Here is a 24931-nt window from a genome sequence, read left to right as displayed (position 1 = left end):
CCAAGATGCGGAGTGTAATAGAATGATTTTGCAACAAGCATTGGTTCTGAAACAAACGGACAAGAGAAATAGAAGGTGGATTTTAAATGTTATTTGTCTCCCTGTAAATTATGCATTTGTATTTTAAATGGCTTTGCTCTTTAAATAATTAAATAAACACTAGGTTAAAGCCACTCATTTTTGTGTCATAAGACTGCTCAGTGTTAAATGAGATTAAACGAGTCTTTCATTTTTGGTTAATAGTTGAATTATTAATTGTGCTTGTATGCCTCTATAGGGATTATTTGGAGAACAGAATTTAGACTATGTTATCCTAAGGAATACAGAGTGTCTGTTTTTAATTCACTGCTGAATTAACCATGCTGGGGTCTGAGGAAAAGGCTGCTGGCCACCAGCCAACAGCAATTGCCACAAGTCAAAAGAGCTGCAGGCAGCAGGTCAGATTTAAGAAGTACAGAATGCTAAAGCTCAATTATTTAAATCAAAAAAACTAGTGTGGATGATCAAATAAGCAGTTGAGAGTATTTGATTGGGAGCACATGGAAACCATCTGTTCCTCTCAAAGCAAACCCCCAGTAACAAATACAGGCAATCAGTGCTGTTAGCTGGTTACACTTACTTAGGGCACTAGGATGTCATTGTCTGACAATTTATAAAAAACATGTCAGATTATTTGAGGGGAAAAACATGTACATGTACACATATGAAATGCTCCACAAAAGTGTGAAGCATTCTACCTGGTTGTTCTTCACAACAAATTAATGTGGCGTAAGTATAGATTTTTCTGCTTTTTTTTTTTTTTTTTAATTTTCTTTTTCTTGATGACCTGTCCATTCCAGATAGATTTCCAACAGAGAGTTCTGAACAATGATATTTAACATGTTGTTTTGTTGAATGGTCAAAAAATGTCTTACATTTATTTTATCTTTTCATAAAAGAGAGTTCAGTCTTTGGTGCTGGAAATGATTGAAAGTGAAGCAAAAATATCTCTCTGGTTTGATAGCAAAATATTTTTGATAGCTGTTGTGATAATTAATCCATTGTTGCTTGTTATACGAGAGGTTTATAATAGTTGAATTCATTACCACTAACTGAGATAAATAAAAGCAAGTGTGCAGAGGACTGGTCCTGCAGTAATTTTCTAAGCTGTAGTGCATATTTCCTGCATTTCAGCCCCATGGCAACCTCTCTCCAGAAACAGGAGTATATTTGGTGCTTATATGCAGCACCATCCTGAAATTTTATGGCGTGTCTTCCAAAGAGATGAGACTTGTCTTCTGTTTGTGGAATGATTGCAGCAAATGCAGTGATCCAGCAGGTGGAACTGCACAGAGGTGTTGGAGAGGGGCCAATTTTTCATGAGTGTACATCTCTAATATTACCTAAATATCAAATCTTGTTGCTATTAGAATCACAGACTATTCTGGGTTGGAAGGGACCCAGGAGGATCACTGAATCCAAGCCCTAAGTCTATGGCTTCTCTGGGGATCAAACCCACGACTTTGGCATTACTGGCACCGTGCTCTAGTACTGTACAAAAGAAAGGAATGTTTTCCTTACCTCCAAAAGTCTTCAGTCTGCCCAATGACTTTAAAAATATTAATTTGCACAGGCAGAAGGTTAATGGGAGCTCTATGAATATCTAGGCTTGATTGCCATGGGGGTGCACACAGATCACCACCTCTTAATCCATTTCAAGTATGAATTTACTTGTTAAATTCTTCCTGGCCTTTCCGTCTTTACATGCAGTATCTGGTCTTTTGGTCAGTAATTCCACATGCCAGACAGCAGTTTTGGAGCTCTGCTCAGCTTCCTGATGCCCAGGGACCTGGGGTAAATAACTGTTGCATACACAGCAAGTGCAATAATTCTTGAGACATCCCTGAAGTCAGTGTTGATAGCTCTGGGCTGCCCAGGGCCTGTGCCTAAATTAATATCCAGTAGTTCTGTTGTGGATGGAGTTTAATTGCTGCCAGTCACTTCAGAACCTGAAGAGTATTTTAGATACTTCACAGAAGCAGAGAATTGAAACTGCAGGAAGTCTTTAGGGCAAGAAAAAGCACAAGAATGTCAGTGCCTTTCTAAATGGTCTGTTTCTCTTGAGGATTTTTGTGCTTGTGAAAGCACAAGTACAAGAGACATGGAATCCTTAGTGAAGGAGGCTAGTATGAAACCTCAAGTCCTACCTAAACAACCTCATGAAGTGCTGTCCAAAGTAAACCTTAGGAGGACATTTCTAGCATCAGGAGCTGATGGAAGAGTGGGCTGGAGGGTGGAGTGAAGATGTCACATCTCATCACTTGTGTCCTGCTCTGAGAGGGAAATTCAGTTTTAAAAGTTACAGTGAGTGTGTCCAAGAAGTCACAACCTCCTTCCACTTGTTCTTGTAAGAGAAACAACTGGAAATCTTCAAACCAGCTGAGTGACTGAATCATAGTTTGATACCTGTGCAAGTGAGAGATTAAAGGCACCAGGCAAAGATATTCTGAATGTATGTACTATAAACTACTTACCTTTGAAAACTAGGACATCTACGTTTGTAAAATAAACCTAGGAAACTGTTAAATAATTTACATAAGTATAGAACTCCATCTTTATATGTTAGATATGAGAAGAAATCATGAGAAGAAATGCCCTCTCACTTCTATTTTTCCTCTTAATTTTCCTTGGTACACATGGCTTTGGCTGTGTTGAAAGTATTTAGGCTGAGGAAAATTGGTAAGATAATATAACGTCCTTCCACTTTTGGCTGGTAAAGATTAAAGTTTTGGGCAGTCCTGTCACATGGAATTTAGTAAACTGCTTGGTGATCATAGGTAAATTTCTGAAGCAGCAAAATGTGGCATATTTCTTGCTTTTTGTGAATGCAACGTGTCCTCTGTGCATCTTTTGAGTTTCATGGGCAGGAGAAAGGCTAGACTAAAGTTCAGGTCAAGCAGTATAATAAAAATGTAAGTCAAAAGTCAAAAAGCACATTCATAACCTTCTTTTCTGGGGGTTTTGTATGAAAACATGTTTTGTTTTTCTTCGCTGTGGTGCTCACTCATTTTTCTCCTCCTGTGCAGCTGTGAAGTTGCACCAAGGGGGAGACCTCATGTAAACCTCTGTTCTTTGAAGTAAAAAATCTTCACTAAATAAGAACGGCTCCAAAACAGCTTAAAAGGCAAGCAACATCATGTACTTGAAGGGAACAAAAATCACTTCTAAAGCATTCTTTGGGTAGTCCTTCAGAATGTTTTTACACAAGCCAAACAGAAAATCTGAAATTTCAAGTGCAGGGGCTGTTGTGGAACTCTTGTGATCATTTGGAATAATGATCTTTCAATAACACAAGTGTTCTACTTCAATATATTTCAAATATCTTTGTTCAGTTACATAAAGTTATGAATCAATTAATTACAAGTACAGATGGGCAAACCAAACCACTTAATGTTGATGACTCTAGAAACACTGCACAACATAAGCACTTTGAAATTTATGTAGAGGTGGCAGCACACTGCTCAGTTTTTTTGTACCAACGGTTAGGCAACTAATTACAGTGTTCTGTATTTGTGCTGTCACTAAATGGTTTCACAGTGTGTAGCCACATCAGTTCTGTTCTTGAATTTGGCAACTTCAATTATTGCTGATAAAAGCTGACTTGTTCAGAAAGTCTAAACTATGGGAAGTATGCTATTAAATTCTCCAGGGATCCTGTTTTCATTTAAACTGCGTTCTTTAGTAACTTGAATTTTCAATGAACAATTGAATTAAAAACGTCAATTATTAAGCAGAGCTCAAATCTTAGAATGTGGAGTGCCCTTCTGGCTTATGTAGGAACTGTTTTATTTCAGAATGAAAATGCTGCAAGGTTCTCTAAAGAGAGTTAAACATTTCAAGAGAAATTTTCTCTTTACACGACTGAGCAAGGTATAAATTTTGCTTTTTTGAGGTGCATGAGGGTAATGCGTTCTTGCAATGTCCATTAAAATAAGGTAGAGAAGATAGCATGGTTGTATACAAGCTTTTGAAACTAAACTCTGCATTGGTGGAAGCTGGGGAAAACAATCACATCTTGTGGAGTGAATCACAAGCCAGGCTGTAATTCTGGAGTTGTGGGTCAGACTGAAATCCCATGGAACTCGTACCCTACAAGTACCAAATTATATTAATGCCAAGGAAACAGCTATTTGTGCCTACCCAGTACAGAAGAGGGGCTAGAGATGAACAGGTAATCCTCTTATCAAAGAGTTTGTAATGAAAACTGATTACACAGCAAAAGAAATAATGTATCCAGGAGTGACTAATATGATGGTAAAATGCTGGGGTTTTTTCTAGAATTACTTTTTTTTTTTTTTTTTTTTTTTTTTTTTTTTTTTTTTTTTTTTTTTTTGTCAGGGAAGAGGAGTAAAGCTTGCTGTGTGAAGAGTAACTAGTGGATAAGTGAGGACAGGAGGAAGAGTAAAGGCCAAGGGGTTGTGAAGACAACAGAAGGGAAATTTGGGGCTAATGACAGAATTCCACAGGGGAGGGAGATAGAGAGCTGGCTGATAGCCTTGGAGAGGCAGCTGCTTTAGCAAGCAGCACAGATTCGGGGTAGGTTAAAGAATATGTCAGAAAGGAAGACAACAAAAGAACATTTCCCCTTTCTCTGTTGCAGAGCTTGGGTGGTGCTGATGCACCTTGCTAAACATCTTACAAGGTGTAGGGATGTTTTGTGTTTCAGGCCATTTCACCAGCTTAATCTCCTGATAAGCTTTCTAACATCTGTTCTGAACCTGACATTTATTTTCTTTCTATGCTATCCTCGAGGTAAAATTCTGTTCTCTGGTCCCCACCGCAGCTCTCTTATCTAAACTGCAGATCTTTTTAGGAGTTTATATCCATTGACAGGAAGTTTTACATAATAGTCAAGCGTAGAATGAATTTAATGATTCTTCACTTTCTCATTTTAAACATTACAGAAAAGAAAATTCAGGAGGTTCTTGCAGATTGTTTTTTGTTATTATTGCTGCTGTTCTTGTGGGGTTTTTTTTCTTCCTTCACAACTTTTTCAACGACTTAAACACTTGATTTTGGAGAAATAAATGACCAGCTATTGACAAGTAACATTCATTACAAGTGTCATTTGTGGCTGTGTGCACTTTATCAAATCCATAATCTGGCAAGCACTTGATTAGAAAATAAAATGCTGTCTGAAATTTTGAATTTAAATTTTTAAATTTTTCTGTTGCTCCTGGGGAGTTATCACATTTTCTTGTACAGTAAACCACTTTTAGAGGACTGTGGACTTTTGTTGTCAATCAGTAGAAAAGTTAATTCATAATTTTTGTGGTGACTGGAGTATACCACGATTTTTTTTTTTAATTTTTTAATTTTTTTTTTTTTTTTTTTTTTTTTTTTTTTTGTCAGCACATTTTACTCTCTTAGGTGTCTACAGGAGCTGCATGTTCTTCACTGTGGTTTTCACCACATTCCTAAAAAATTTAAAGGTGTTCCCTTTGAGCAGCACAATGATCTGGAAGATGTAGGGGGTGGGAGGTTGATTTGTTTGTTTTGCTGGAGTGTGTTAGAGGGTTTGATGGATGCTCTTAAGGTAAAAAGAAGATCCCTCAATTATGTCTACTGTTAGGAAGGAGGTATTCCCTAGGATAAACAGGCATTCCTTAGGGATTCCCAAGGAAAGTGGTTTATGAGAGAGCAGAACAAAGAAACTGTCAAGATTGACAAATAATGACATATCTTCAGGATGAAAACACGTTGTTTTTAAAGTAGGAGTACATTAAAATATCTGTGCAGAGCTCTGTTAAAAGACTTAATAGAAATTTATGGAAAATAGAGTTCTAAACTTTAAAGGATCAGTTTTATGCATAGTAAAGAAATACTCAGGATGTGTGACATTAGTAAAAATTCATTTTGACTCAAACTATCCATTTATGATTTTTGGTAAAGCCATTCTGAACATTAGCATGGCAAGTAGAAAAAAAGCTGGCATCCATCTCCTGAGGAACACGTTTTTGGTTTTAAATTAATAGGTAAAATAGGATGCATAAAATGTAAGAACAGGTACAAAACACAGAACACTAGTGACATCAATTAGAAATTGAATCGAGAATCAATACAAGCAATTTTCCAAAGTATTTTTAGCAACAGGAAGATTTTTCTTTTTGGTGCATTCTAGATAGAGAAAAGTAGTGTATAATGCAAATGGAGAGAAAACAAGATGTAACTTCCAAAATAATGTTTTTTTCCAGTTGTGTCCAACCTCAAACTGAGATCTCAGTAAGATTTTTAATAAAAAAATAGTCTATGGGCTTAAGACTGCAATAAGATCTTTTAGCTTGCTATATTTACTGCCGGCTTCTCCTATTGCTTCAGTGCTTTTAATTCAGTAGATGAACTTTTGACATGTATGAGTCCACTGCACTTTGCATGGTCAGGGTGGGTGGAGAGACCTCTGGCCATTCTCTGAGCAAAGGAGGATATCAGACCAAGGAAACTTTGGTTCTTTATGAGATGCCACTCCTTCTGGAGCAGTGTTAGACCCTGCAGACCAGAGCTTGGTGTGGAAATGACACAACCATGTCAGCTAAAACCTGCTGTTGTCACAGATTGAATTACTTTGGGGCTGCTTCCTTTAAAGCAACATTTCGGCCACAGGGCATTTGCAACTTACAAAAGTCTGTGAAAGTGTTTTCCGCTATCTTGTGATACCTCAGATCAAAAGGACTACTTCAGTTCTTTAGGCATTCGGGACTCCTTTTTTAGGCACTCTTGTATTTTAAATACAGCTCAAAAGATGATATTTTATTTTATTTTATTTCAAACATTGTAAGGGAGTAATAATTTATGGCAAATATCTACATTTGGATTTCCGTGGCCAAATGCCCTTGGAACACTGAACTGTTCTCAGAATCTTAGCTGATGGCAGCCCCTCAGTGTCCATAGGAGTGTAAATGATGGGATTGTAGTACCAGGAACTGCGGATTCATTCCCTCTCAAGGTCAGTAATGTCCAAGGAGAGGGTTCTCCTATGGATTTTCCAGTGTGGTCACTGCTCCTGGCATGACTGTAGGAATGGCAGCATAGGATTCTGAGAGTATTTGGAGAATGCTGTGTAAAGCCATCATGTTTCTTGGTTGTTCTGCTCCCTGTCCTTTTGGCTTGGACATAGCATGTGGAATGCAGGTAATTTTTACTTGGATTTTTGCTTTATTTTTATATGAAGTAAGCAGGCTTTCTTTCCAATAGCTGTAGTGTGACATTAAATGGAATTGAAGCTCTGTCTTTTTATTCGTTTCTCAGCAAAAAAAAAGCAAATGCCCAATTAAGAAAGTTCTGGAATGTGCAATTAGAAGAGTACTCACCAAACCTACCAACAGGACAGTGAAGAGAAAAAAATATCCCTACATTAACTAATTCTGTACTTTTTGGGTTTGGTTTTTATGGTTTTACATGTGTTGGTTGTTATTTATTGGAGTATTAGAAGGTTAGAAATGGATGAAATGAATTTATATTGTCCAGGATACAAAATATGTAGCTCATGGTTAGAGCAGGATTTTGAGAACTTTAGTTTTCTGTGAATTTAGTGGGTTTGAAACTTTGGTGCTGGTTTGAGAAATGACTTAATAACAATGTCTGAATCTTATCAAGAAGTCATATTTGTCTGCCCTTGGTAGAAAGTAATACTGTTATACATGATGCAGCCTAAAGTCACCTGTGCAAGGAAGACCCCTTTACTATAGTGCATTCTGATTGTGATTTCCTTCAGGATTCCTAAGGAGATCATAGGAATTTGAGAGTTGTTATACGCTGTATCTTGTTCCTAACACCTAAAGATGCAGAATTTTCACTGTTTCCTGAAAGAAAGGATTAGAACTGTTGGAGGTGCAGAGTGACCCTTCCCCTGTTTATTATCTGAGCTTTTGGCAGACAATGGGGCAGATTTATTGAGTTGGAAGTGCCTTGAAAAGCATTCATTGCATTTGATTGTGACTAGCAAAGAATCTTCCAGGAATTAGAGGTCAGACTTTTAAAAAATATTCTTGTCTTCCAGCACATCTTGTGGCAATGAATTTCACAATGTAACTGTGTATTGTGTTAAAAATTACTTTGGGCATTACTTTCCTTTTTGGACTTTTAATATGCTACCTAATATTTGCATCGATGGTTTTTCAGTTCTTGTACTTGAGAAAATGTATTACCCCAGATTTATTTTCCTCACTATTTCTCAGGATTTTATAAATCTCTGTAGTATTCTAATGTCTCTTTGTCACACTGTTCTAGCCAGTCCTTCTATGGTGTTGTTTTCTCTAATCTTCTTATTCCCCTCCTCTGTGCTCTGTGACCAGACTGGCTGCAGTATGAGAAGTCATGTTTCCATGAATTTAAATCAAGGGGAAATCCCGCATATAATGTAATAATTATTTGGGTTATATTTTTTTTTATTTTTCAGAGAACTGCCCACAGGGAGATAAAGATCTCTTTTTCTGAACTTTGCTGATTTGGTTCAGTACCCATCTCTGAAAGACTTTTTTAGCGTGAACTGCTTTGGACTTTAATGACATTTATCCCCCAGTTGGTCAGGATATGAAAAGTTCTTCCTGCAAGTCTTAGTCGAGTTAATATGAAAAATAAAAAAAGAAAAGAAAAGAAAGTGTGTTGAGTATGTGATTTCAGAATAATCTCTGTGGCAACACTTATTGGTGCTGGATTATTTTATTCTCTCCAGTTGAAATGTATGAAGTAAGCAGAGTGCTGTAAAGTCAAGTAAGAGAAAATAGAAGTTCTAACGTGCCTGCCAGTGCTGTGAATGATCTACCTGTCAGCACATAGTCTGCTCATGAAGATGAACATGTGCTCTCCTGCAATGATTTACATGGCTTGATATGTTTGGAACATTATTTGCCTCAGTGAAGATGTCATTTTTCCTGCTTTTCCTAGATTTGTGTAGACAGATGACTTCATGGCTAGAATTCTTTGTCTCTGTGCTGAACTGCTGCAATGCTTTACCGTCTCTGTGGCTTATTATGGAGTGCCTGCTGTGCCAACACTTATCAGCAGAACTGTACATGCTGCACTTCACATGCACAACTACTGCAGAAAGCTCTACAAGAGGAACTGTTTGATGGATTCAGGGGGAGATGCTTTTGCTTGCTGTTGTGCTTTTGTAAAATGGCTGAGCACTGAAGGAGCCCAGAGGAGGCACCAGGATGAGCACAGGGATGGAGCAGCTCTGCTGGGAGGAAAGGCTGGCACAGCTGGGATTGTTCAGCCTGGACAGGAGAAGTTTTGGGCTGAGCTCAGGGTGGGCCATCTCTGGAAGTGTCCAAGGCCAGGTTGGACACTGGGGCTTGGAGCAGCCTGGGACAGTGGGAGGTGTCCCTGCCCATGGCAGGGGCTGAACAAGGTGATCTTAAATTCCCTTCCATTCCAAACCACTCCAGGATTCTCAGAACAAAGCCAGTAGAGGTCCTTGTTCTGAAGAGTGCCTAAGTGTGCACTTACTCTAAGGAAGTGCCTGAAACTCTCCTTGTCATATGAGATGACCAAAATCCACATATTTTGGTAGTGGGTGATCCAGCAGGATCATTTTGTCCCACTTGTTTCTCTTGAAATTTTCTCCACATTTTTGGAACTTCTTACTTCAAAAGATAAGTCCTATGAAGAAGCATAAAATACCTGGAGTTATTTTATTCGGCATTTTCTTTTTCCTGGAGAGAAGTTGTAGTTTTTTAACCAACCAAGTATGTTGGTACTTGTCGTTGAATGCAAGAGTGAACACTAAACTTGAGCTAAAGGGCTTTTACTTTAAAATCCAGCTCTGCCTTTTTTTCTTTGATACTAGTTTATGATTTTCCCCCTGATGGCTAAGATGGATGTTTTCAACAGAAATTGGCACTGTGTGCTCCCCAAAACCTTCTTGTGAACTTTGTCAACAGCTTGGAAAACAGGTGTGCTAAGATTTAACAGAGTTTGGGATCATTTTGATAGAGCTTGCCAGTAACTCCCTTTTAATATTTTTTCTTATACTGATATTACTGTTACAAGCTACCATGATAAAATAAGCAGATCTTGAATAACAGTGTTGTAATTGTAGTGGTTCCTAAAACATAAACTCGTACTTTAAAAAATTTTCTGTATAGTCTGAGAACTGTGCTTTGCTTGTACATATCTCTATCCAAAGCATTTTAAAAGAAGTGAATAATGTCACTGTGGTCAGCTAAAACATGGCCTTTGTCCATTTTTACACATTTTTACATCACCAGGGTTGTGCAGGCTCTTAAAACATAACTGATGCTTACATGCCATGTTTGACTGAGGCCACAGTAAACTTCCAGAACACTCCTGGTCCCTTTACAAAGACAGATGGTTACTTGCTATGATGCAGCTTTGCAATTTTCAAAATAGGTAATATTTGTTTAATATAAAATATTATAATAATATAAATCATCTCTGTCTTTTTGTTACCATCATTAACATTTATTTTTCTTTTATTTTTTCATCTCTCTTGTCCAGCGCTGCTTGCAAGTGTAACCCATTCAAAAGGCTCCTCCCTGTAATTAAATTCCTTGGGCAGAATATGCATCAAAAGAATGAAGACATTTGCTGCAGGTACTCACCTTCAGCAGTGGACAATGTGTATGTCCCAGAGGGAAATGGGCACAAAAGGTGCAATAATTGGCAGTTGTCAGCTGCTTGTCTCTGTTCCAAAGCCAAGGGTGCCTGAGAAGGAATGTTTGTGCTTTGCTGTGTTCCCTGTGAGGGTCGATGGCACCTGGTGACAGTGACCAGGCTGGAGCTGCTGATGTGACACTCAGGTGTCAGCAAAACAGGGGGAAAACAAACTCTAACAAACTTGAACAGGCTCCTGATGGATTGACACAGATTTCCTGCGGGAAAGCTATAAATACTCACCAAACATCTTGGACTCTTTTTTTTCCTGTTTCTAGGTAAAGTTCTGTCTCTCCTCAGTCTCTGAAGGAGTGTACCCACCACAAGGCCTGGAGAAAGGGAGGTAAATGCACTCTTGCAGTGACTAATTTATAAAGGTTTTTTCATTACTAATGCTGGGGATTAGTCAGTCTTCTGGTACCATTCTTGACATTTGAGTCTGATCCAATTTGCAATGAGGACGTTGGAATAATCTAGGGGCATTTTTGAATGAGAGAGCCATAATCATAGAATTACATCGTTATAGGATCTTTCAGTTAGGAAAAGACCTTTAAGATCAAGTCCAACCATTAAGCCAGCACACATAGACCCACCACCAAACCATGTCCCTGAGTGCCACATCTATATGGCTTTTAAATACCTCCAGGGATAGGAAACTGGCATTTAAAAAATATTAGTGAAATAGGCTTATTTCTTCCTAATATCTACAGGGTATCTGACAAAGGAAAGAAAATAGTTGTTAATAAAGTGCATTCTTATTTAATTTTTTGTACCAAGAAATGTGTTTTTATTAACAGATTCATGTTTGTTTATAACCTCTCTCAAATGCGGTACATCTGTATTTTGTGTTTATCATGTTACACATGCAGCATAAGAAACATTAGAGCAATACTCATTCATACACATGTGATTTTATTACAGAGCATCTAAATAATCCTGGGTTTTGTTGTGTTGTTTTTTTTTTTTTTTTTTTCCCCAAATATCTTGTGTTTGATTAAAGTTATCTCTTTTAGAAGGACTTTCTCTATCACCTGCTCTTCTTCTCATGCGCAGTGGTGCTTTTTCAAGCGGATTGCTCAGGGTGTGTGCACTGGGCAGCTCGTGTGGCTCCTGGAATGTTTCAGAGGGGTAGAGAATGGTCTCCCAATGCATGGACAAGCTCTCTGGGCATCATTAAGTCACACAGGCTCTGATATGTCCGTGATATTTGCTGAAGCAGTTTGTGGTTTAACCTTCCTCCATTGAAATGCTTCCCCCTCCCAGGACCTGCTTCTTTCCTGCACCTCTTTGCACTTTAGGACAGTCTCATATTTTGATGTTCCAAGAAGGTCCCTGAACAGACTAAAATCTCCTTTCCTGAAGTTCACAGCTCTAATTCAGCTGGCTTTTTTTCCTGCTCACTTATCTCAGGATCTTAAGCTCCATCATGTGATCTTTGCATCCAAGGCAGCCATAGACTTTCCCAGACTCAGTTTTTTCCTATTTATGAGGTAGGAATTCCAACAGAGATTGTTAGCCTGCAGAACCAAGTCACCTCCTGGTCAGCCTGTTGATCACAGCTTTGAGTCTTCCACCAGAAGGTTTTCCATCATGTTTAAACTTCAGAGTATATGAAGACCAACGGGGTGGGGGAGAGAAAAAGCCCAAAACACTGTGGGTTTTTTCAGACTATTTGTTAATGCTTCTGGTCTTGGATTCTCTTTGACATCTTCCACATTTCTCTTTGTTTTGTCACTTGGCCGTAAATAACACCATAATACACTTTCCTGGCCCTTAGGAAGGCAGTGCTCTCCCACTAGTCTTGTACAATGGACTTATCATTGAGAGGAGCATTCCTGGCAGCCCCTTGAAGAGCTTTAAATTGAAACATCCTTTTAGTGTGGAGTGGTAATCAAAATGCTTGTGTGCTGTATGGGAGAGGAGAAGTAAGCGTTTTTCAATTTTATGGCCCAGAGTTTTTCCCATTGTCGTAAGAGTTCCTTCATTAAAGAAGCCACCTTAAGTTGTCACAGAGGTCCCAAAGAAATTCTAAAAAATGTTTTCTTTTGGGGAGCAGCGTTTGGACCAGTTGTAACTGTAATTGTACCCTGTTGTCACAGGTTCTCTGGGTGGCTTTGCTCTGCGTGTTCTCCTTCATCCAGAAAGTGCATTTGATTTGAAGCGTTTTCTCCTGGTGTGAAATATATTGTGTGATTTTCTCTATCACCTCCGACAACTGGGCATTGTTGAGGGTCAGGTTTTCTTCTCAACAAATATCCCCAAAAAGGTATGATTTAAAAACTGTAGCACCAGTGCTGTATGCATTGCAGCTGTGTGCCCTGAGTGCACTGTGCAGTTTGGCAGCAAACTATAAATTGCAGTAAGTGTTGCCATTACAATATTGAGTGTTTTCCCACAGGAGGAAACTGCTCTTTGTATTCCTTTGGTAAGAGTTGTCAGGAATTCATGAGGATATGACCTAGTGATGGAGGAGAACATGAAAATGAGATTTTTTGGGGGGGATTTATTTACCAGATTGTTGTAGTAGCAATAGGTCTTGAATTTTGTGACTTTTTCACTTGTTCAATTTTTCATATTATCTGATTGGAAGCATTTCATGTAAGTGGTTTTCCTTTTTATGAGCTCGTAATGAAACTTCATTTTCTCTTAAATTGCTCATCTGGCTCTAGATGAATACAGATGGGTTGCCAAGCACCCAACACTTCTTGAGGTCATGATTTTGGAACCACTTGCCATGTGATTTCATAATCCATGGCTTCTAGACTAGATCCCTAGGCAGGCCAACTTGCTTGGCATCTGCTCTCCAGATTTCCTGACTGTGGGGGATCCCTAATGAGCTGTGATAGGAGTTGTGGCAGGTGCAGACTGAAATTAAGTTCCACAGTCGGAATAAAAATCTCCTATGTTACTCAATGGTGAATAGCCATGGAAATGACAGATATTTTATCCATATCCATCTAGAACTGCCAAAGTTGCTTGGATATCCTGCTCTAATTTCTAGCAGGTAGCTCAGTACCTTGAAGTGGATATTTAATTCTACAAATGTCATATTTGTCAATAAGTACAGGCTCCCAAGTTTTGACTCATTGTCCTGATTCAGTGTTATTTTTCTTGAAAATAAAAAAATTCTGAGAAATTACAATTTCATTTCTGAGCTTGCTCTCAGCACATATATATTCCACCAAACATTTACAAAACAAAAGTGACATCAAACTGTAGATACCTCTAAAAGCTGAGAAATACCTGGCATTTGGCCCCTTCTTGCAGGTACATTATGATTACACTTGGTTCCCCACCAAGAATGGACTGACTATAAAAGTTGAGCTTTCTTACTCAGCTCCTTGTTGTTTCTGCTTCCCAGCTCTTTATCCTTCAGAAATACTAACTAACCCTGGTTTGTTTGGGGTTTTTTCTTTGCTTATCATCAACCTCCTCCTCTTTAACAAGTCAGCTTTTTGGCACATTCTTTGCACCTTCAGATTGCTCCTTTCTTTCTTTCTTTAGCTTATGATTCAGTGGTGTCAGAATGCCAGCAGAGTGCAAGGAGACAAAAGATCTCAGCTTTTCATGCCAATACCTGATTTCATCTTTTAACAGCAATTATCATTAAACCCTTCTCCACTACCAAAGAGCAGGACATGCTTAGTGAGCCCAGGGCACTGGAACGTGAATTTAATATCCACTTTCCTCCAGAGACACAGTGCTTGTAAAGTTTGGTCAGCAAAAATCCAACAGTTTGAGCTGTGAGAGGCTTCAGTTCAGTCAGTGAGAACAGATTCTTTCGCTTGTTATTCTTTGAGTGCCTGCTTACATGTGTGGGAAGTGTGGAAATGCTAGCAGGCTTCAAAACAAAAAAGTCTGGGAACTATTTTACATGTGTAAAATTCCTCTCTCCCACTGCCAGTCTCAGAAATGGCTGAGCAGGAGGAAAGTATCAAAAATGAGAAAGAAAAGCTCAACCACAGAGAGAGTGAGGGAGAGACCCAGTGTAGGAAATGCCAACAGAGTTGGCTAAAGTTTGAGCCAGAAAAAACAGGATGTTAAAGAAGGAGCAGCAGTGGAGTTTTAGTGTTCAGTGCTACCTGGAGTTCCCCAATATCAGCACTAAATAATCCTTGTTTTTGTTTTGTGTGTTCAAGTACCAGTGAGAATAAAGCTCTCTGCTATAAATTCACATCCCTTAATTTGCTCCAGGTTTTGGAACCCAGCAATGGGACAAATAAAGTGGAATTGCTCATCTCATTCCTTTCATCGTGAGTTGTTTTGTATTGCCAGGGTTCAGAGGAGGTGTAAGAGCTATATCACCTGAAAATCAATTTATTTTACTGCTTGGTTTATTTTGCTCCTTTACCTTTATGGTAATTTTGTCTATTGCATAATTTCCTATTTTTAAACCAGCATGTGAATCTGCTATAATGAGACGTAGATTCATTTTGGAATAGATCCAAACCTACTTATTTGTCAGATATTATTATAATGTGTCTTAACAAGTCTAATAAACTGTGCTGAAGTGGTGTCACTATAAAAGTATACTCCCAGAGACGTCTGCATTGATGTGAAACAGTTCCCTGACTATTCTGATTTGATCAGAGCTATGTAGCCAGCTTCACATCTGGCTCTTCCAAGCTTTCTCATGCAGATTTCTATTAATTTTTCAAGCCCTTTCTCTAAAATCTGCCTTATTTTTTATTTAGCTGTTTCTTTGTCACAAAGAAATCCAGTGGAAAAGGAATGTCTTAGCTGCTTAGCCGTTTGGTTTTTCACTGTTTTCTGTAGAGCTGAGGGCTGAAGTTCTGCTTTGGTTTTCAGCTGCAATGCCTCATGCCAACCCACAGAGGTGAATCCACAGCCAATCCATGCATGAAGCTGGGCCTGTGGGTGACAAATATCTCCATAATCACTCATATGGACAAGTCTGAAGTTCCTTATTCTTTTCTCAGGCCTGAAAAGTTGAGAGGAAAAGCCATTCATTAATAGCTGCAGCTTGGAGGTGTGTTTATCAGCCGCCAGGCGTTCAAATTAGCGCTTCAGGAAGATAATGGCAGTTATTTCTTTTTATGTCACAGAGCTGTTCATCAAAATCAAATTTCTACATCGGAAATGGTGTGATATCCCAGCACAGGACATTGCTTGCGTCCTGCAGAGATCAGCTTTGGAGTTAGTGGCTCCCTCACTGCAGCTCAGGACAGTGTCAGCAGGGCTGATCTCCACAGTGTGGGAGGGTTTTCAGCCTTTCCTGCCAGAGTCTGCACCCAAACCCTGCTCTCCTCATTCCTGTCCTTGCTCTGTTGTGAAAGGAGAGAAGAGAGCCTGGAGTGGGAGAGACAATAAATTCCTTGGCTGGAGGATTTCAGAACAGCAGAGACTCCTGTGGGTGTGGGTGCTCCTGGGGCTGCCTGGGCAGGGCTGAGCACGGATGGGAGGCCTCCAGAATGCCCCATTAGGGACAAGAAAAGCAGCACCACAAATGGCAGGAGAAAGTGAGTGTTGGCAGACTGGGCTTTTAAAGCTCTGGCAATACTTTTGTTTCATTCTCCTACTGCACAGTATGTTCACCTGAGGAAGAAAGGAGCAAACTCTCCTGAATGACACACCAGCAGAAATCTGATATTTGCAAATGCAGTCAACTATTTCTTCTTCAACAGATTTCTCCTGACCTGAGGTCTGTGTTTTTCTTGTACATTTGTGTTTTACAGTTGTGAACTTCAATATTTCTGTTTTATTTCAATCCAATGGAGAAATTAGAAGCTAACTCTCCAAAAGGCAGTCTCTGTGTTTATGGCATTATATTTTTCTTATGTCCCTCGGTGCAAAAATTATCATAGATTTAACTTGTTTTCCTATATCTGAACTCCTCTTATGGGGTACGTACACGTTGCATCCTGCGGCATGCAATGTTTCTAGTGCATTTCACATAATGTTACAGATTTTAGCAAATTTATGTCATCCTGACGGTCTTTGAAGGAATTATAATTTCAGATTTACTCATCGACTGCAGCAAGGAACCTCAGACCATTGCCAGATGGGGGATGTATTCATAAATCTTAGATCTCTGAAGCTTTGCATTGTAATATTTGAATATTTGAATCAAAAGAGAAAAGTGATAAGGAAGATGCATGGACATGATTTGGAATACTCTTTATATACAGACTACAAAATGGAGAACCTGGCTGGGGAGATGTAGGAATATCTCAAAGTAGGTTCTGAAATAATAGGATGGAACCATTGTGAACAAGAAATGCTGGAAATGTCTGGGCAGACACAGATTCCAGACAAATGCCCATCCAGCTTCTTGTTCACCCCCTGCTCCCCAGTTGGGTGGGAGGGAGAAACTGGGATAAGAAAGTTTTGGGGTGAGATAAAGAGAGGGAAAATCTTTACCAGTTACTGTCACAGGCCAGAGATACTCAGCTTGGGCAAAAAAATATGTCGAATTCCCAATTAAAGAAATTTACAGGGGAGGCAGAGGGGAAGGAATAGATCTCTGATTCCTGGGCAAGGGACAGCACCCAGGGAAGGGCTGGAGTTGGGCACAGCAGGGTTAGGAGATCAGGGAACAGCTCTGCTCCCCCCAGAGGGTGCTGGCACTGCCCAGGCTCCCCAGGGAATGGGCACGGCCCCGAGGCTGCCAGAGCTCCAGGAGTGTTTGGATACTGCTCCAGGGATGCCCAGGCTGGGATTGTTGGGGGGTTCGGGCAAGGACAGGAGTCAGACTCAATAATCCTGGTGGGTCCCTTCCCACTCAGCATCTCCTGTGATTCTATGATTCTAAAATACATTTGGTTTGTAAGAAGCAAAGAGTGAATTGATAGGCACATTGGGAGAGCTCCTTGTTTGGAACTGGTCTGGGAGCTTTCTGGTGAGCTTGTTGAGACAAACTGTATGATAGTTTGATGCTGTAATTATCCAAGGCACTGCACCAGGCCACCTGGAGATGGAGAAGACTGCAGTGCTGGATTTATAGAAGACAATCAGATCTGAACAAGTGAGTTATTTTACCTGCCTGTGTCTTGTATTTCTGCCATGTGCCTGATGCAAGTTTATCTTCTGCTTACTCTGTACAGAGAGTTTTATGTGCAGTTAATTCTCTGGACTATCAGCCAGGATATTTTTGCAGCGTGCATGTATTTCCCAGAAGTGCTGGTATATGAGGATCTGGGAATAAGCCATTAAGATTTTGTGAGAGCTTTGTTCTTTCCTACAGGGTGTTGTAAATAACTTGCAATAATTTGGACTTAAGCAAAAAGGAATTAAGAAGTTGACTGCTGTTAATGAATACTAATGATTGCTGGAAACATGATCAATGTGAGGCACATATTATTAGTGAAGGTGCCCTTCTTAAACTTCATTAATCACCAAGATACCTAGGAAGCAACAAATAATTCCTTGCTATTTGGCAACAGCTAAAGGAAGAGCAAGTTTGTAATTGGTGTTAAATTCTGCATTCCCGTCTCATGCTGATGTAAAGCAAGATTGCTGTAGGTTTGTGCTGGCATAAGCAAAAGATGTTTAATGCCCAACTGGTACAAAGGTGTCTGAATAAATTACTAATCCTGGTGGAGGCAGCCAGGTAAAGGGTGAGTTTATGGTCAATCCAGGATCTAAGAACAAGTCTGGAAAGGCTTCCACCTGGGCAGAGTGAGGCCGTGAATAGTCAATGGTCTTCTGGAGTCCCATACCTTACAAAGACCCATCCTTCTTCTTTTCCCTAATTAAACACTCTCATCATAACAAAAAGATTTCTAACCATGTTTTTAATTAAATACTAAACATGTTTAGCTTACCATGTGGAGGCCTGGCTTTTATCTTTGCCCATGTAATTTTTCAGATTGCAAATTTTTAAGGTTTCCTTATATCAGGTATTCCTTCCTCAGATCTGCTAATTTTTGTGATGACTAAGCGGAGATTGTGCCAGGAAAATTACTTTTAGTATTGAAGTTATTTCCAATGTATATTTTCAGCCCATTACTTGATTTCTTTGCTTTGTCAGTCTCATTAATGGTGTTAATGATAAGGTATGAATTTATAGTGGAGACATCAGTTGTCTTAAACTTATTGCTGTCCAGCAATATTTACACATAGCTAAGCTAAGGATGTTTTCTTTCTTTCTGAGAATCTCTGCAGAAAAGTTTTGTGGTGTTCAATTATTTCAGTTCAGAATTTCATTCATGTGGAATTTTTTGATATCCATGTTTGAAGGAACTCTTCCAGCCCAGTCAAACTGATTTCTGACTTGCAGTTAGCCCAGGCTTCATTTTAATTTCTTGATCTACATTGTTACCTTCTGTTTCATCTCAAGAAAATTCCTTTTCACCTCTTTGTCCTCCTTACTGACTTGAATTTTCTTACCCAGTTCTTTCATTTAAGTAACAAGCAGGCCAACTGTGTCAAGAACTTTAAACCTCTTCAGCACTGTGTGCTGTAATTTTACTCTTCAGTAATTAGTTCCTTCAGCAATTCACTTAGCAACTGCTCTACCTAGGAAGTTCCATTAGATTCCATTGATAGCCTGCTGTGGAGAGTTCTTTGAAGAAGTTTACCTTTCCCAAGTGTGATTTTTCTTTTTTCTGGGCATTCTTGTGTTCCTTTACTCCCTCACAGTAAAATATCTTGTAGGAATACAAAGATTCTCAATTTGGAAGCTTAAATGCTGTAAAAGAATTGGCTTTTTGCTATTCAGTAGGGGTGAAATTGGAGCTGTTTTGATAATTTTCCACAATTTCCCAAGTAAATTAGATTTGGTGCTGAAAATTGAAAGGGAGAATAAGCAAAGCAAAGGTTTGCATGGGCCTTCTGGAGAGCCTCACAGCAGAAATTCTCTGGGAATATTTACTTTTGTCACTAGATTTAGAGAACAAAACAGATTAGTGACATCTCCTCTGTGCCATCGTCAGTGCTTGCAAAAAAAAAAATCATTTTCAGGCACAGAATGAGGTACTCATTGCATGGCAGTGGCAGAAATACTTTAAACTTTATTCTTAGGATCGTGTATTAGACCTATGGTAAATTTAGCATCTTTTTTCTGGAGCATTTTTATTTTCCAGCCATACAGAGAGTGCAGCTATTGCTCAGGCTTAACCTTCAGATCCCAACCCTAAGGATCATGGCTTTCCCTTAGATCAGCACTCAGTGAAATTTCAAGGGAAAATGTTTTTAGCAGTGAAATAACACACTCACATTCTTCTCATGTTTGCTTCTTTGTCTGTGCAAGAAGCAGCTCCTGGGAGGAAACTTCCCTGTGAAAGCTTTTATGTCCAAGGTTGGTGGCTGTGGCTGAGGGAAGGAGATGTAGTTTGTCAGGGCAGCTAGGAGTGTGTCTGTGGAACTGCTTTTCTCTTGAATTTAGAATATCAGATATCAGAAGTGGGTCAGGCTGAACCCAGGGGGTTTTAGGTGCAGTAATACCTGACCATGGAGGAGCTCTTGTCTTGTCCCCCACATTAAACCTCAGAAGTTTTCAGGCCTTTTGTTTCCCTTTATTTTTGCAAACTTACATGAGGAAAAGGAAACATTTGTACTCCATAATATTCTTAATGAACAGTTATAAAAAGTAGCTCAGTTACTCCTTTTGAGTGAACAACACAATTCTCTATTAATAGTTTTGTGTTTACTGACAGAGAATAATATAGCTGAGTAAAAACCCGTGGTTACTCTCACACCAAGATGATAAAGCCTGGTTTATTAATCTGAGTGTAAAAGATAAGGAAAGAGACCGACTGCGGTTCACAGCAGTTTGCTGCGGACAAAATTCTCAGCACATTATGGTCACAAATTGTCACTCAGATGTTTCAATGATAAATATTTAATTACCCTGTAATCATTCTGTAATTTGTTTTTACCCTTTATATTGCACAGTGATTATTTTATAATTAAATATTAATTTAATAACGTGATTATGTTTGTGTTGTAGCACAGAATTAACATTGAGTTAATTATGAAATTTTTCAGATGAAGCAGTTTGAAGTACTAACCTCTCCCTTTTCCCAGAAGAAATGAAACAAGGATTGTATTCAGGACAGATTCCAGAGTAGTAAAATGAGATAATCTCATGCATGAATTATGACAGACCTGTGGGGACTAAGGTAGTTTGCTGGCATTTAAAAATGTGTAAAGCAACAATGCTGGTTTTAACACAGTTAATACTTCAACAAGGCCTGATGATTCTTGTACTAGTGGCTGTTTCCAGGAGAAATTAGCATTCAGATTCTATTATCAGTGCGAGATGCTGATCTTCAGATGCAAAGACATCACAACTACACTGGAAACTTTGTAATGGAATTATGGAGCTAAAGAATGTCCACCCCCAGGCTGGCAGGAAATGTTCACAGGATACTGAATAGTTCAGGTGTTTTGGGTTCTAAATGAGTCATGTCAGTGTCTAATGAATTCTGAAAAAGGAAAACATTGGTGACTAGGTCAATATTTAGAAAGGCCCAACTTGTTTAATTCTGAGGAATTAATTCTTGGGGAAATATTAGGAATACTAAAATGCCATGGAAGGGTTTTACCTAGATAACATTAGGGTTTACCTCCATTTATACCATGCTTTTTGCATAATTTTAATACCAAAAGAGAGGAAATAGTTACCTTTAAGAAATAAAACCACTTTCTATTCTGGTCTTGATGCAGAATTATTAATTATGTTGTTTTTTTCCAATCAGAAGAAAAATCTTCATTCTGAAGTTGGGCTCACTATGGAGAAGATTGCCTCATAGCAATATGGAACAGTATGCTTGGAGGGAGCACAACTCTAAAAACATCATTCTACCCTATTTTTTGTATTATTAATTTTTTATTGTATCTCTCCTTGCCAAAAGGCCTTGTCTGCCTGGGCTGAGCTTTGTGTTACTGAAGGTGCTGCCTGAAGTCGCTTAACACAGGCTCCCAGGCTATTTAGGGAATTTTTAAAAGAAACAGGCTATTTCAAAACAAGTGCAGCTTGCTCTTGCAGAAACCAGAGTTGTTTCTGCTCTTTGTTTATCCCAGCACATTTCTGATATCCTTTGCAGTCGTTCATCACAGGGCTGAATTCAGACCTGTAACCTTGGCATTCTCAGTGCATTAGCAGGAGTGGTTTATATTGTACTATCTGAAACAGGGGACAGTGCTTCAGAACATGTTTTCCTCCCTCTGCATTGCTGTTGTTCCTTATCAATCTGCTGCAGTTGCAGAGTGCAAGTCACAGTATTGGAAACTATTTATAGTGAGCTTTGGGAAAGGTCAAGTACCTTAGGCTGTTTAGATGTTTTCATTAGCAGTATTATTTCCTGGTTTATACTGTTTGAAGATATGCCAAGTCAATATATATTTTTAAAACAATTTTTTTTTTGAGAGGACTGTTTTTTGATCTTAGCTTGATAAATTCTTTCCTCGCAGAAAAAACAGGTGATACAACTAATTATCGTTTCTTTTTACATCTTTTATCTGATTTTGAATGTATTATAAATATAGCCAGCACTATTCATAATTCATCATTGGGTTTGGAGCTAGAAACTTTAGGTATCAAATAAAGGTGTTCAGATAATGAAGAAATCTGGGAGGCTGTTATAAAAACCTTAAAGAATGAGAAGAACCTAATGTTACCTGTTAGATAACAACAGAAATATCTAAATATTCCTCTTCAGATAAAGCCGGAGCTGTCTGTTTATCACTTTCAAAGCTGCATGACCACTTGTGTCCACTTGGAGTCTGGTGCTTTGCTGACCCCTCATTGAGCTGAGCCAATCCCAGGAAAAACAACCCCAGTCTCCATTTCCTCCTCCAGAAAAATCATTGTTCTGGGTTAATATGCTGAGTTCCCTCAGCAAAGGAACTCAGTCAAGCTTCCACCCAACCATGTGGAAATTGTGGCCAGGAGAGAGGTTGAATGTGAGGAAGAGTTTTGTTGGATAGAAGAGGGAGCAGGAGATGACCCCCACAGCAGGATGTAAATTGCTTTGGGTACCCTGTGCTTGGACCTGGAGAATATGAGGCAAATGTGCTGGGCCAGGAGGAGAGAGAATCCCTTTCTCTAGTTTAGTGCAAAATGTTCAAGACAAACGTTGCTGAGGTAAAAGTCAAACAAAGGCACCCTTGCTCTGACTTAGGTCTGGTCTCACCAGAAAACCATGTCTGTAACACCTGAAATATTACCTGTGAAAATGCACTTGCTTGAAGGGAGTAGGTGGGAATTCTGGGTGTTGCTCCTGCAGATCAAAGCACACAAATTTCCTTTAAATCTTAATTCTGGTGCACACATCCAACTTGGAATCTGCTTGGTCTCTTATCTACCAGGAAGAGATTAAGAAAGGCACATTTGGTGTTTCCAATTAAGGCTTCTCACATTTAAAAATGCAGAGTGTGTTCCCAGTAGGATTTAAGGAAGTGGTGTTATGGATCTTGGGAGGATGAGGCACTGAATTATACAAAATGACAGACAAACCACTTAGAACTGGTTGAAATAGCAGGAAATACTGACTGCAGGTGTGTGGTTGTCGGGGCTGTCACCACACTCATGAGCATGAGGCTCTCAGTTCTCTGAGAAATTGTCTTTCCAACAATTCTTCTTCACTAGATTTAATTTTGCATTTTCACTTATAGAGAAAGAAGAAATGGGATAGACACTCAGTAGAAGGGATAGACTCTCCTGCTGCCATTTGAGTCATTTTTCAAAGGCCTTGGTGAAGAAGCAGCTTTCACCTGGGAAGTGTGGATGCCAGCTTCTTGCAGCTGGTGGAAAGCTCTTCCTCCTCAGTACCATCATGTCTGTGCAAGCTGGCCAGGTGGTTTTGGTTCACTGCTATTCCAAATAACACAGAGAAGTCACACACGAAAAAGAACCACTCAAACAGAATTTTGTCTGGGCTTCCTGCAGGTTTTACAAAGTTTTTCCAGTTGCAAGATTCCAGTCTGGAATCTTGAAGCAATGGGCTGGAGCTGTCTTAAAAATGTTTCCAAAAGAAAGAAATGGAAAGCAAGTTGCTGTGGTTTAAGGTAGAGTTGAAAACTTGCATAGATAATTTATTGAGTGTCTGGGTATCCTGGCTGTGCACAGGAACAGGCTGACTCACACAGATGTGCACTTCAGAAAAGACTCCGAGGCTCCTCCTGGCCAGTTTAACTCCCGAGGTCTGATTTAATACTGAAACCATCTCCTGCCCCTTTGATGTGGGTTAAGCTCTTTTCATCATGCCTGTTTAGGAGCTGTTTATTTTTCACTTAACCTTTCCCTTTGCATTTGTTTAATTAAAAGATTTCTCGAGAAGTCACATCACCACAGTGCCACGTTCCACCGCCTTTGTCAAGATTATATAGAAGTGCTTCTCTAATAATTGTCCTGGGATTTAGGAGAATTCTGCAAACAGGTCACCTCCCTGCCTCCAAGTCTCTTTCCCATATTAAACAGATTGCCTCTCAGCCTGTAATACCTTGGAAATCTGGTTTATCACACCACAAACAGGTACAAAACCGAAGGAAATCTCTCAGATAGCTGCATACATCAATTGCTACTGTTAATTTATGATCACTATATTAAATCCATTTAGTTTTGCAAAAGAACTGTAAATTAATTCTGCGATTTGGGAACACGCTGAAGTTATTACTGCACAGCACCTTATTAAAACATTTGAGCACTTCTTGCCTGTACAAATACACTGTGATGCTCTGATAGTCTCAGTGGTTTTTAACTCTGCTACTGCAGCACTGTAATAAATTTCTTAAAGAGAAAATTTGGGCAATGATTAAATATTTTTTGTTTAATTATATGCTATATTTGATTGCACATATATATTGAACCTCTTTTAGGTGTAATTCACAGCCCTTAAGAGAATCCTCTCTTGAAATTTAGATCCTGAATGCAATATATTTTGCCATTGCTATTCACACACAGTACCTACAGACACTTTATTAGTGCAAAAGTATCTTTATTTTCACTGTGCCATATTGCAGGGGACAACAAGAAAAACACCAAATTCAGCACTGCTTTTCTCCCAAAATTCCTTCTTTGACTCCATTCTGTGAGACAAAAAAATAGCCTGTGAAATCATTAAAGGTAAATTTATTTAAAAACCTCTCAGTATTCTATTCAAAAAGGCATCGGTTTTTCTGTTGAAGTGTCATCACTGGTGTAAAACATAGGATGTTATGAAGTGGGAGCAGATACCTTGCACAGCAGAGATGTGAAAAGGTAAATTTAACACCTAACAGGTGTTAAGAGCCATAAATCACGAAAGGCTCAGCAGTAATTTAATCCTTTGTCAATCAAAGTATTCACTATTGAGAAAACATCTCGCTGAGAATG

The 24931-nt window shown here is 39.1% G+C and overlaps 1 long non-coding RNA gene across 1 annotated transcript; it reads left to right on the top strand.

Moving 5' to 3' along the window:
• The first annotated feature begins 631 nt into the window (after positions 1-631).
• LOC136295660 (uncharacterized) lies at positions 632-8635 on the top strand. Its single transcript, XR_010722762.1, has 2 exons — positions 632-768; positions 8435-8635. It is a non-coding gene; the product is annotated as an uncharacterized lncRNA (long non-coding RNA).
• Positions 8636-24931: the final 16296 nt, after the last annotated feature.

The sequence above is a fragment of the Chamaea fasciata genome, unplaced genomic scaffold (genome assembly GCF_029207755.1).
Source record: "Chamaea fasciata isolate MVZ Bird 193981 ecotype frontalis unplaced genomic scaffold, bChaFas1.0.hap1 SCAF_12, whole genome shotgun sequence".
Taxonomy (NCBI): domain Eukaryota; kingdom Metazoa; phylum Chordata; class Aves; order Passeriformes; family Sylviidae; genus Chamaea; species Chamaea fasciata.
Note: the sequence above shows the minus strand (reverse complement) of the source record. Positions and strands in the feature narration are given on the sequence as shown.